Raw genomic sequence first — 14,138 nt, 5'->3', positions numbered from 1 at the left:
GACCCGGGCCCTCTGGCCAAGGGCCTTTGGTGCCTTTAAGAAAGCACAAGCCTCCTGGCACCACCGGCTCTTCCTCTACCCCCTTCCCCAGCCTGGGGCGGGGGAGGGAGCCAAGATGGATATACCCGCAGAGCCCCCTCCAGACAGCTCATAAATAATAGCTGATCCTCCTGCGGGGGACGGGAACTGGTCCGCTCCCGCGGAGCCTGGGAGAAGGGTGACAAGGCTCGTTTATCTACCTCCTCCTGTGCTCTCCCGCTAGTAGGAGCACACGCCTCTTTCCCACTCTTGCCTTGCCCATTTCTCCCTCTCAGAATCTGTGAGCAGGGAATGGGCTGAGGAAGGGGGCAGAGTGTCAGTCTCCTGCTTCCCCTGAGGCTTTCAATATGCCTGCCTTACACCACCACCCACAAGTGTTTCCTGAGCAGCACCTCCTACCACCCTTCCTCCACCCCCCCCCAAACCCACCTGTCCCCCCGGGGAGCCAGGGGCCTGACTCACAGCCTCACCCCACATCCCGAGGGCCAGAGCCGGAGACTCAGAAGTTGTAGTGAAAGCAATCCTGGTTGCATCTGATGTTCACATGGTTTGGGGTTTTAGACCCAAATGCAGTGGATTTCCCGAGTCGCTTCTACAGTCCCCCAGTTCCTGCTTCCCTTACCCTCTGCTGGGGCTTCAGCGCCCCCTTCTCTCCTCCCAGACTCCCCGCCCCTGTATACCCCACGTCCCAGGGGCCCAGAGATCTCACACTGCCAACCCGGGCTGGTTCAGCTCAGCTCAGGCCGACCCTCCCTATGGGTTCCAAGTCAGTGCCTCCACCTGCCCATTACCCCCCAGGGCCTTGGCGAGGCAGGTGATTGGAGCCTCAGGAGCAGAACTCCCCCCAGATTCTCTGAGGCTGCACCATCTCGCTCTACCATGCCATAATCCCGGTCTCACTCCAGCCAGGCCACCCTGGAGCCCCAGCTACCCATGCAGAGGGCACCCCAGCACCACCATTACCAGGAAGTGCCGCCCCCCCCCCCCAAGGCCGCAGGCAGACCGGCAGGGACCTTCCGCTGCCTGAAGTCGGCCTTGGGGTAAGCTAATGGCAGGCCTGGCTCCCGATAAGGATGTGGGGAGGAGGCAGGGGTATAGCGAAGCAGCTGCCTCTGTTCCAATCACTGCGGCAGATAAACAATGGCTAAGGGGCCTAGCCTGGGGCTACCTGTGTGTCACCCTGTGCGTGCACCCCCCTACCCCAAGCTAGCACCCTTCACCCAAACAGAACTGTGGAGATTTCCTGCCTTCCCCGGTGCACCTGCTTGTTCTGCCTGCTCTCCAGCTCGCCCTCCATCCCCTTCCCTGCAATTCCCGCCTGCCCCTCTTCCGATTTCCTCCCCATCCCTTCAACTTCTTTTCTGCCTCCCCTGTTTTCTTTCTCTGTCAGTGATCGCTGTTTCCTTTCTCCCTCTGCCCTTCCCTTCCCATCCTCCTCCATGCTCCCTCCCTCTCCTGAGTCCCTCCCCAGCCCCCAAATCCATGCCACCTTCCCTCCTGCAACTATATTTAGCTCAGAGCCTCAGAGCCGGGGGTTTGGAAAGGCACACTGGGCTGGCGGCTAGTCTTGAAGGGTCTGTCAGTGTTTCCATAAGAGGCTCAGCTGGGATGAGTTTATAACTGAGCTGTTTCTTTTCCTGACACGAGCCCCCCCCCCCCGGGGGCAGAGTGGAGGCAGAGAAGGGACTTCCAAGTCTCCCCAAAGGTGGGCCAGCTCTTCAAGAGAAAACAGAAGTACAGATTAATTCAGAGAGTGGATCCAGTCTCACACTACCACACAAGTGAGGACTCTGTCCTGGGTCAGGACCATCGGGAGACGGAGGACAGAGTCCTCCCTAACCATAGGTGGAGCGAGCAGTTGTTCTCCTAACGTGACCTGAGGAACTTTGAAATTCACCTTTCCCCAAAGATGCCCCCAGCCTGCTACGGACTCTGGAATCCCCACCACTGTAGCCATTTCTTTCTGTTAAACCGACACCTCTAGAAGACCTGTAAAAATCATATCCAATATCGGAGTGACACTTTCCCACTAACTACGTGGTTTGAACACACCATTGCTTTTGATCTTCACAATTATGAGATCAGGAGAGAGAGCCTAGTATGCTCACGTAGCTGGCTTAAGGACATCCAGTTTAGTATGTACTAAAGCTTGGACTTGAACCCAGGTCTTTTTTTTTTTTTTTTTTTAAGATTTATTTATCTGAGAGAGAGAGAATGTACAAGTGGGAGGGGCAGGGGGAGAGAGAATCTCAAGCAGACTCCATGCTTAGCACAGAACCCGATGCAGGGCTTGATCTCACGACCCTGAGATGATGACCTGAGCCGAAAATGAGAGTGAGACATTTAACCGAATACAGCACCATTCATTCACTCACTGCTTCATCAGGTATCTAGTGAGTGCCTTCTGTATACAGACGCTCTGTCACACCTCGGGCAGACCCAGAACCCAGGTGGGGATACCCAGTCGTATGCAGTGTCTGTGCTAAGACCACCATGCAGCCTTTGGGCCAGAGTTACTGGTTCAACTGGTGGTGAGCGGTGGTTGAGCTTGAGCAGGGAGCAAAGACACAATCCTGTGTGGACCATCTCCAAACCTTTGGCCTTACCCTTCCCCGGCTTCCCCTGAAAGGTGGGCAAAGAAGAAGCAGAGTAAAGGGAACTCGAGTCAGTAGACTTCTTGGTCTCTTGGGCCCTTCTAGGTTCTTTACCTTTCCAAGCCCAACCACAAAAGCCATATCTACTGCCCTGTGGGAGCATGGCTGTTCCCCTGGGCTTATTAGGACCCAGGAGTCCTGATGCTTCATCCAGAGCAGGGCATGAGAGACTTCAAGCCAACCAAAGACCAGGTGGGAAGAGGCATTCCATTCTATCCATTCCTCACCTTCCTGGGACAAAGGAAGTTACTCCTTAGATTCCTAAATTACACCGGTGGCTTCCTCTTGGGCTGGGAATACCATTTATAACCTGAGATAATGGTGGGTTAAAGGGCGAGGGGAGGGAGTTGTCCATAGGTCCATGGGATCCGGAGGGTGTTTCCTGAGTAGATGTGCCAAGCGCCAGAGTCCCCTCCACGCATCCATCCAAACACTCACTTACCAGGCAGCTAAAAGACGACTCTTAACACCTCAGTTGTTCCTCTTTCTCTTGCTTCTTTCCTGCACAAGATCTGCAGGTGGGAAGTGGGGAGACTTTCCAGAAGTCTCCTCTTCTATTCCGCCGCCTCTAGGGAGAACTGTGCTCACTCCCTAGGCAGATAGATGGATAGACAGATTGCCCCAGGTAGCCCATGCCTGTAGCCAACCGTCTCTGCTGTCCAGAAGCTTTTGTGATGTTTAACCTGAAGGCCAGGTGGCACCAGCTAAGCTGCATCCACCACCCTCCCCTGAACCCTTTGTTTGTCCTCTTCCCTGTTCTGTTTTCCTTTTTCTTTCTTTTTTTTTTTAAGATTTTATTTATTTGACAGAGAGAGAGACAGCGAGAGGGGGAACACCAGCAGGGGGAGTGGGAGAGGGCGAGGGAGAAGCAGGCTTCCCGCCGAGCAGGGAGCCCGATGCGGGGCTCGATCCCAGGACCCTGGAACCATGACCTGAGCCGAAGGCAGACGCTTAACGACTGAGCCACCCAGGCGCCCCATCCCTGTTCTGTTTTTCATTCGCTGCTTTATTCTCCTGGCTCCTGGGAAGAGCTGAGGACTGGGAGTCAGAAAACCTCATTTTGAATCCCAGCTAGATCACTCACAGTGGACTGGGCACACTCTCAAATTCTTTGAGCCTTAGTTTCTTCATCTGCACTAGGACTATAATAACACCCGGTTGCCGTGAGGATCAAATGAGCTAATGGGTGGGAACCAGTTTTGTGAACTGTAAAACGCTGTACTCGAGTGACGGCTTATCATTAATTCCCCTTGTTTCTCGGACACCAAAGAAAGAAGAGCTGGGGAGAGCAAGAGGACCCCGGGCCAAAGATGGGGACTGTGCGTCTGGATGCTAGCTCTGCCCTCTGGCTCTCCAGGTGACCGTGGGAAAGCCGGGTGACCTCCGGGCCTCCGTTTCCCTGTCAGTGAGGGAGGGTTAGGGTTAGCACATCTGCCTCCTCCAGCTGAGGAGAGGAGGTTGCTCATAAACAGTGATTGCTCACTCCCTCTTTTAGAGACGCTCTGAGCTCACCACCGCCAATTACGGTTTATTGAGCACACATGACACAGTGCCCTGGGCTGGATAAACAGACCTTTCCAAGGCATAGGCCTTGCCCAGGAAGAGCGGCCGACTAGCCCAGCCCTGCCAAGGGGCAGAGCAAAGCCTCTTCTGGGCACACGTGTTCCTCTGCTCCTGGATGGCCTCACCTGAGCAGAAGGGACAGCTGGGTCTCACCCCTCTTACGGGCCACCAACACCCAGTGGGCCCCCGAGTGATCAGAAAGAAGGAAGGGTTTCCTCATCATGTCTGGGACTACTCGGCTGCCAAGAGCTCAGTGTCGCTTACAACTGTCCCTTATCTCTGCTCCTGCCACCCCCCGGAGGTGTTTCAAGGCGTTATTGCTGCAGTCACCCCCTGCCCAGTCCCCACTGCTGTGGCTTGTCTCTCTCCCATCCATCCCACCCGCTGCTGTCCGATGAATCTTTCTAAAATACACCCTTACCGTCTCCACTCCCTGCTTGGCACCTCCAGTCATTCCCCGGTACCCAGGGGATGAAGTTCAGGCTGGACGAAGTAAGACACGGGGGGTTAAAACAACTTCAGGATCAAGAGAAGCCTGGCTCCGCCCTTGATGGGCAGGTTGCTCCCACCTCTCTGAGTGTCTGTTTCCTCAAATGCAAAATGAGGCCAATGGTACTGATACCCTACTCTGATAAAGCCTTAGAATGCGTGGCCGGCACCGTGCCTAGCTCACAGAAGTTACTCAGGATCCGTTAGCTTCCTTACGCTTCCCTGGCTGTGACCTGCCTGCACGTCTTCCTCAGCACGGACACGGTGTGCACCTAACTGCACACCCACCCTGGGGATGTGGGGAGACTGACACTGACAACCAAGACATCATCTCGATCAGGGCCAGGAGAGCATGGAGCAGGAGGTAAAGGGCTTTGGGATGATAATCAGGCTGCTGACACATCAGGCTTCAGGCTTCACTCAGAAAGGAAGGATGAAGTCTACCCCAAGTATCACGAGTGTCGGAGGCTCCAGGAAGGCAGGAAACACACCCTGAGATAAGAACACTGGTTCTTGACATATAAGAAAGACGCTTCACATAACTGAGCACATCATTTAAATGGCCTTGGCAGAGCTCCTGGGGAACCCAGTCCAAATTCTTTCAAAGAAGATTGTCAAACCAAAGACACCCAGGCACCATTCGCTGCAGAGCCCCCACCCCAGCAGCCAGGAGCCCGAGGAGCCCAGGGACAAGGGACCCGTGGGCACGGCGTAAGCGGCAGCCGCAACGTCAGGATGACTTCATTTACCGAGTTATCAAAACCCACAGTGTCTGCCAAGCAAGAGTGTGAGTCACCAGGACCCACAGGAAAGAGGGCCCAGGGACAGTGTGGGGTGGGGTGGGGCAGACAGCATGACACGGTGAGGAAAGCAAGTATTTTGAGGACACACATGTTCAAATCCTGATGTAGCTCTGAGACCTTAAACTCTCTGAGCCTCAGCTTCTTTATCTTCAAAAACAGGAATAACCGAAACGCCAATTGCACAACCTTGTTTGGGGATTAAATGAGTTCATCTGTGTAAAGGCTTTAGCTATAAATATGACTTATTTTGATAGCCAAGTTCTTGATCTATCCGAAGTTGGGGAAAGAAGGGGCACATACTCTCCTCATCTTCTGCTGCCCTTGGCTTGGAAAGAGCCCTTGGCTTCAACTAGACTGACCTCAACTCTAACGCTCTTTGTTGGAAAGCTCCCCCCATAGTTCTGGCCTTCCTGCTTTGGTTCCGGCCATTCCCTGGGAGGCCAGACGACCTGGTCCAGACCCTTGGAAGAGTCAAGACCTGCATCAACCCCTGACATCGTAGCCTTTCATAACTCTTCCTGCGACTTTGACAAAGCTAGGCACATACCTGATATTAAAACTGTTTGAATGAGTGAATGAGCCGAGCTTAGGGCATTAGGTTGCTGAGATCAGGGTTTGGGGTCCCAGCTGTCGATGGCTCTCAGAGTCCAGGCCACCCTTGCCACTCGGTGCTGCTGGTCACTAAGGGATGGGCGAGTAAGTGTGAATGAGCCTCCTGCCACTCAGCCAGAGCTAAAGCACATGCCCTGCAGAGGGGTCCAGAGCCTTTCTCTCCTTCACCTTACTGCTTCCCATGATGCTGATCTCGTTCAAAGTGACTGGAGCCTCGTAGGAAAAGAAATAACCAGATAGAACCAGACCGAGACAGCAACACAGGCGCTGCTGTTCGGGCTAGGCTGGGGACAACTTCAGACAGGCTAGGAACACGGTCCAAGCGAACAAGTGTCCCCAGGCTAACATGAAAGGAGTTGGTGCTGGGGATCTAATCAGCTTAATAGGGCATAGCAGCCAGACAGCCAACTGTCTGGAGCCCAAGAGAGGTGGTGGCCACTGGGAGAACAGTTCAAATGCAGAAGGATCCCAGCCAAGATAGCATCCAACCTTGGGGAGGCACTATGGACCAAGCTAAAGGCCAAAAGGCACTGGCTCCCTTGGGCCATAACCAAGCTAAAGACCGAAAGGCACTGGCCCCCCTCTCTGATTGGAAAGGGCTCTCAGAGGGGACCCAGGAGCCTGGCAGGTGTGGCTGCCTCATTAGTCCGAGGTTGAAACATCTTCAGCTTGCTTCCCTCAGGCATTTGCTAGTTAGGATATTCTTCCTCTCATCTAAGCACAGAATCTCCAGATGAAGAAGAGGAGGCCAGAGGGGAAGAATACCATGGAGGTGATTAATACAAGTCCTGCTTCTCCGAATGGTAATTAAAAAACTGGGGCTGGCCAGAAGCCAAGATGGGTGTGGGTGCCAGGGAAGGCAGAGGCGGGGAACAAACAGGAGTGACTGACATATCTAGCTGCAATACACCGAAGAGCAGGGGCCTTTTAGTCTAATGCATTATAGCAATATCTTACCTTATAGGTAAGTAGAGAAATCCCCTAATGGTGTGACCTGTCTAAAATGTGACCTCGAGACTGGATACTGATACCAGCTAAAATCCCTTTGCTCTTGTGAGTAAAAATCCGCTCCCCCCCCCCCAGCTGATTCTCTGAATACTAGGGGCCTTGGATTGAAAAGGATGGGAGCAGGCCTCCAGGAATTCTGGAGTTTTGAGGCAAAGAGGGTAATTACTTCAGTCTCAGGAATGGGAAGATACAGGGTAGACAACTTCTCAGGAGCACATATCATTGTCTACTGACCAACTGCTACTCCCTCACCCAACCTTAGGGCTGTTCCTGGGATTCAATGCAGACTAGGGTCACCCCAAAAGGAGGGCTCCTAAGGAACATTGCTTTGCTTCTGGATTTCCCTATGGCCTCACCTGTCCTATCGGGACAATACTGCCTGGAGGCTTGCTCTTCCTCCTCATCTACACACTCTAACATGCTTATCCTGATGAAATCAGGTGGAACCAAACTCCAGGGACAACTTGGAAGGGGAAGGGAAGTGAAAAATGGTCAATGTAGAACAGGAGATGTGAGGAGGAAGAGAAATTCACTCCTGTTCCCTGGGACTAGAGGGAAGAGACAATATATATATTTTAATGAATATGGGTCTCAAGTCCCAAATTAGTCAGGATTTTTTTTCTCACTGCAATGAAAAGAAACCCAACTATCCCCTGGCTTGAGCTAAATCTGCAAGGACATCAGGCCTGGCTGCATACAGAGCTCTCACCATGTGGTCAAGCCTGATTTCTTTCCAACTTATAGCTAGACTTTCATCTACATTGGCTCCATTCTCTAGCAGACATTGGCAAGATGGCCCCAGGAACAGCAGGTGTTAACCCTATTAGCTTCCATTCTACTGGAAGGAGTTTCGACCAAAGTCTCAGAATTGAGTCTTATTGCCTGGTTTGGGTTCTATGCTCACTCCTGGATTCCAGGAGTGGGGTCATCTGCTCCCAAACTGCAAGATCTGAGCGGGGGGGGGGAGGGGGGGCAGTGATTTTTCCAATAAAAGTCAAAGTGCTGTCATCAGAAGCAGAGAATGCAACAAATGTCCTACAGACCCCATCTGGAATCAGCGAATCAAGTTTCTTAACATGAGGATGTCCAGTTAACCATGAAAGTATGTGTCAGGGGTAGGGGAAGCATTTAAGCAGGTGGATGACATGAGGCACTTTTGACATACTCCTGGTCCCGCAAGGGCTACAGTCAGTCTTATCCACCTTTGTCTTCAGTCTTAAAGCACGAGGTCAGGACGTTTGACTTGAACTACCTCCCAGGCATTTAGGAAAACTGAGTTCAAGAAAAATGAAGAATGGTTAGCAAAAATGTCATTTTTCCTAGTGTCTAAAAGAGGCAGAAACTACTTGGAAAATTCTAGTTTTCCTAATTCAGGGGATCTGTTTAATTTAGTTAGCTCCCAGGGCTCCTGGGTGGCTCAGTCATTAAGCGTCTGCCTTCGGCTGGGGTCATGATCCCAGGGTCCTGGGACTGAGCCCTGCATCAGGCTCCCTGCTTAGCGGAAAGCCTGCTTCTCCCTCTCCCATTCCCCCTGCTTGTGTTCCCTCTTTCCTGTCTCTCTCTCTCTCTGTCAAATAAATAAATAAAATCTTTAAAAAAAAATTTAGTTAGCTCTCTGGGGTTGAGTCTATCCACCAAGATGCCAGACCCAGTAATAAACTATTTCGGGAACTCTAAACTTCTGACTAAATGTTAAGAGAGGGCAAGTAGAGGTAGGGGATAGGGGTGGAGAAAAGGCAGAGGTTCAGGAGCCATGGACTCTAGGCTTTGGAAGAGAAAATACAGGCTCTGGAGTGAGGAAACCAGGTTTGAAACCTAGTGCTGGGGCGCCTGGGTGGCTCAGTTGGTTAAGCATCCGACCCTTGATTTCAGCTCAGGTCATGATCTCAGGGTTGTGAGACTGAGCCCCCCATCCAGCTCCACGCTGGGCATAGAGCCTGCTTAAGATTCTCTCTCTCCCTCTGCCTCCCCCCTCCACTCCCTTTCTCTCTGCTCCTCCCCTCCACTCTCTCTCTCCCTCTCTAAAAAAAAGAAAAGAAAAAAGAACCTAGTAGTGCTGTATACTAGCTATGTGACCTTGGGTAAGTTACTGAACCTCTCTGACCTTCAGTTTCCTCTTCTATAAAATGAGGATAATGATACTAACCCCTCAAATTGTCATAGGCTCAAATACAATAGCATAACTAAAACCTTTATCACGGTATCCGGAACTTCAGAAAGTATATGATCAATGGTGAGTATAGACTCCACCCAAGACTTCCTATTTCAAAGGTTTTTTTAAGATTTTAACATTTTAACACTTGCTACGCCATAGGCAGCCTCAGAAACAGATGAGGGAAACAGAGGGTGTTCTTAGAGGGAGAGACATTGAGCCTATTCTTCACTTCCTTACATAGTATCTGTGGCTTCCAAGAGAGTCAGAGATCCGCAGCCTATTCCCAGGCCTGGCAAAACCCACGATTAGCCCAGACCAGGCAGATGGCATGTCCCTCCATCTTAAAGACCTCCAGGCAACAGATTTCTTGGCCTCCTTGCCTCTGGAATTCTATTAGGTAGGAGAAGCCCTTCCTTGTGACCAACTCCAAAACCTCCAGCATCAACCACAGTTTACACCCGTGCAGGTAGTCATTCAACTGTGGATTCATTCTCAGTGTAATAATTATTGGGCCCCTGTTATGTCAGGTACCATGCCAGTTGCTGGAAATACAAAAATGAGTAAGACACCCTTGCCTTCAAGGGGCCTGAAGTCTGGAGGGAAGGAGCACATCAACAGTCACTGTAGTACATGGTAAGCCCCTTAACAGAGGCCAGCTCTGAACAGTTTGGAAATCTCAGGGGCACCTAACCTGGCTTTGGGAGAGGGAACTCAGGGAAGGCTTCTCGGAGGAGGTGACACCTGAACTGAGTCTTAAGGGACTGCTGAGCAAGCAGATCCAAGCAACAGTTATTTTGTGACTATTGTTTCTCAGCCTTTATCACACAAGAAGCCAAACGTTGCTTATTGTCGAGCTGATTATCACATGGAGATGATATCACACTGACTGCACTGGGGTAATTACCAAGCAGAAATTGTAGCCCAATGCCTGTGATTCCAGGGTAGTAACAGTTTGGGCACTATGACTTCTTGTGGTGAATGATGCCCTACAGTCCTGAAACGGATGCACCATAGGGCTTGTTGCAGCCTCCACCTTCCGTGGAAAGTTCAGGAAAGTTAATGGAAGTGACTGATCCTCACAGAGATTGGGAGTAGTGGCCTGCTAGGGTAGAGCTTGGAATCATCTTTTTCCCTTGATCCAGAATCAGATACTGTGTGGGTGGTGACAAGGACCACCCTGCCTAGAATGTGGAAGGAAAGAACCAGATGACCCCTAGAGGTCCTCTCTTTTCAGGGGAGCGGACAATTTAAGAATCTGGCTATTTCTAACTTACCCCAAGGATCTTGGCTCAAGGTACTGCTGTTGGTCTTCCCCTCAAACTAATCAGCCGGACTTCACACCACAATAGGAAAGGCGTCCCAGGCTCCCACGCCGCAGATGTGGGGAGCCCACGGGGCGTTCGGAAGGTGAGCACTTTGCAAAAGCCCACTCGGCAAACCCAAAATAGAATGCTGGCCACTAGCATTGGTCAGATAAGCTACACTCCTCCACGCAACATGAAGAGGAATGGTTTTTCCTGCCTACACAATTTCTCCTCACCCCGAACACCAAATCCCAGAAAAAACTGAGAAGATAAACGAAGCCAGATTGCAGCAACCAGTTGAAGCAATCCCTCTTCACCTCCCCTTGGTTCTGGCTGCTACCCTCCATCATCCTCACCTGAAGTTCCAGTAGACAAAGGTGCCTCTAAGGTAGGAACCACCACCCCCCCCCCCCCGCCGTCGTCACAAAGGTCAGTGCGGAGCGGGGTGCTAGGGACGACCCAGTACAAGTCTTCAAGTGTCCCACATCTCCATTATTGTCCTCTTTCTGTTTCTGGTGGGTGCCTGTCAGAATTTTCGGTGAGAAGGGCTCAGGTTAGACCTTCTGAAGAATGTGCTGGCTTCTTAAAGATAAAAGCAGGAATGTGTAACCCAAGAAGGCAGCAGTCTCCTCAGGGCGATTTTAAGGAAGAGTGTTCTCGACCTGTTGAGTCCTAGGCAGGTCTGCTTCGAGGGAGTGACTTCCCCGGAGCAGAGGGTGCCAACTTCTCCATAGGTAGGGAGCAGAGCGGGACAGACAGCCGTTGGGGAGTGAGCGGTTTTTGTAAAAGATTCCCGGCCCCAGCTCTCATGACCCTTCCCTTCACGCTTGGGTCTGCCCCTCCATTTGCCTGCTCTCCTCTCCCCACCCCTTCCTACTTCCTAGGTTAAATACAGAAAGTAGTTATCTGCTTCCCTCCTTCTTCTTCCTCTGCTAAAGCCTCTGCAGGGGGCCCAGACTTTTCTGCCATTCTCAGTTTCTGCCTTCTGGAAGCTCTTCAACTGAGATGGACACACAGACTAGCCAGACATTTAAAACACCTCCTCCCTGCCTTTGGGTTAGGCCTGGATACCGCCCCCTCTCCACGTCTGTTCTTTATTTTCAAACAGCACAGAGGGGCGGGGCAGAGTCAGAACGATGACAGCTGGCCCCAGCTTTGTGACTTACTGGTCATCAGCCCTCGCATTTCCCCGGAAACCAGTGTAATAACACCTGTTTCTTAGGACTGCCAGAGCGAAAGGAGATAATGCAGGAAAAGTGGCCTGCCCATTGTCTGGCATATAGTAGGGCTCGATAAATAACGGTTGAATGAGTGCCCAACGCAAGCATTTGCCCAGGCCCCAGTGGGAAGCCTTGGTTCAAGGAGTCATGGAGATGGGGGCTAAGGAGCTACTTAATAATGGGAAAGACTGAAGGTGCCAGATGCCCGAGCTTCTGCTACAAAGCCAATCCCACTCTAGGTTTCTGTAAGGGCCCATCTCCTGTGGTCCTCTCCAGGTGGGAAGGTGAGGGAATCCGGATCCAGTCTCAGCTTAAGAATGAACCAGAAGAGCTAGAACCCAGTTCTTGTAATGGAGGCAGATTCCACTGCTGCCTCCCCTTCCCTGCAGCCCCTCCCAGCAGGGCTGCTCTCCCCAGGTCTCCCCAACACTCCCCCAGTCTATGGATCCCGAAGCCTGCAGAACCCGCTTGAGCTGTGCAAGGTGAGGGAGCCCGTCAGCTTCAAGTAGGGGAGAAGAGCCCTGGGCCAGCCGTCAGAGGACCTCTGTTCTATTCCTGCCTGCCAAACGAATTGTGTGGCGATCTCAAGCAGTTCGGTCAACCTGTCCGAGCCTCGGTTTCCCCAGCTGCAGCATGGGAATAATACCTTCACACCCCATTCTCCCTACCATATAGGACTATTGCAAGGGTCAAATTAAATATTCCACATAGAAAAGGCACTTTGTAAACTGCGAAGTTCTCTACAGACACAGACGAATCAGTGGAGGCTCTGGAGTGGAGGACCTAGGAGATGGGGCCAACCGTAAACTCTTCCTGTCTGGCATGGGGGCCAGGACGGATCCTAGCAGTTGGCTTTTCTTTGATCTGCATTTGAAACTTAATGAGCACTTAAGGCATTGCTGACACTCTAATTAGGATTAAAAATTAAATTCAAAAGCCATCATTTGTTTCCTTCTTTCCACACTCACTCCCTCAGCTGTGCTGAGCATAGCCATTAACCCAAAACTATTTTTAAAGTTGCTGTACACTAATTTGCTCTACACTGAAACAAATGAAAGACAAATATTTTGTTAGAAAAACAAATCACGAACCAAACTTGAGTTAAAAAAAAAAAAAGCACAAACCTAGTTAATGAGTTCAAAGTGAAATTAACACCAAACCACTACAGCCTTCCAAACAATTGAACCAGAATACAATTGGAACAGCAAAATAGGCTCCCAAGTAAATCAAACTGATTGTGCATATCCTCAAAGGCCACAGATCCAAAAAAACAAAAAAACAAAAAAACACCCCACTCTGGCCCTCACCTCCACGGGTTCTGGCTTTCCCACATGAGATTCTGTATTCCTTCATTTCACAGGATGCCCCTCCCCACCGGACATCCCAGAGGTGCTAAATCACTGGGGATGCAGAAATGAGGGAGACAGTCCCTTCCTCCCAGGAGCACATGATCTGATGGGCTTTCCCTCTGTGAACATACTCCCACTGCCCAGTGCCAGTGCCTTCCCCCCAACACTGCTCTGCCCAACCTCGCCCGGGACAATGGCGTTCTCGGCACCCCCACTAATCCTGGTGATTGCCAGCATCAGAGCCTGAAACCGTCAACATCAAAACACCAAAACCCCAACAAACACAGATGAGCCACAAAGACCTCTGTGGTGACAGAGATTGGCGATCCTCTGAGACCAGCTCCTCTGAGCCAGCAGAGAAAGTATGCTCTGATTTAATGCTGCATCGCACCCATGCAATTCAGACGCCACGCTTTCTAAGGACCTCTGTAAAGGCTGTCCCATCCAGTCCTCTCCGCAGGAACTGCAGGAAGTGGGAAAAATGAAATTGCTGCCTGTCAGTGGGGATGACCACCCACACTCGCAAGGGGGTGAGCAGGAAGCCAGGCCTCCTGTGGAGGACCCAGCAAGGTTCCTGCAGGGGAAAGATGGCCCCGGCTGGCTGCTGAGACAGCTGCTGAGATTCGCTCCTCGCTCAAACACATGCAGCCAGAGCTGCCTGTCCTTATTGCCCTTGAACTCCCCCACTGAAGCTACTATTGTCTTCCAGGAGGAGAGTGCTCCCCAGCTGGTTCCTGGAGCAACCCTCGCCACAGACTCACAGAGTGAGCAGTTTGATTATATTATCTATCATCTTGGGGGCTGAACCTTGGCTGTGTTATCTAGTTGCAGCCTCCTTTTATCTCCTGTCATCTTGGCCCAGGCCAATTTTATGGACTTCTGGCTCGATGTCTCTGCCTATTCCCTCTTATCTCCAGTCCCTACGGGGGGCACGTTTGTCCC

The sequence above is a fragment of the Mirounga leonina genome, unplaced genomic scaffold (genome assembly GCF_011800145.1).
Source record: "Mirounga leonina isolate KUSES-001 unplaced genomic scaffold, KU_Mleo_1.0 Mir_154, whole genome shotgun sequence".
NCBI classification, from domain to species: domain Eukaryota; kingdom Metazoa; phylum Chordata; class Mammalia; order Carnivora; family Phocidae; genus Mirounga; species Mirounga leonina.
The sequence above is the reverse complement of the archived record's forward strand: the minus strand, read 5'-3'. Positions refer to the sequence as shown.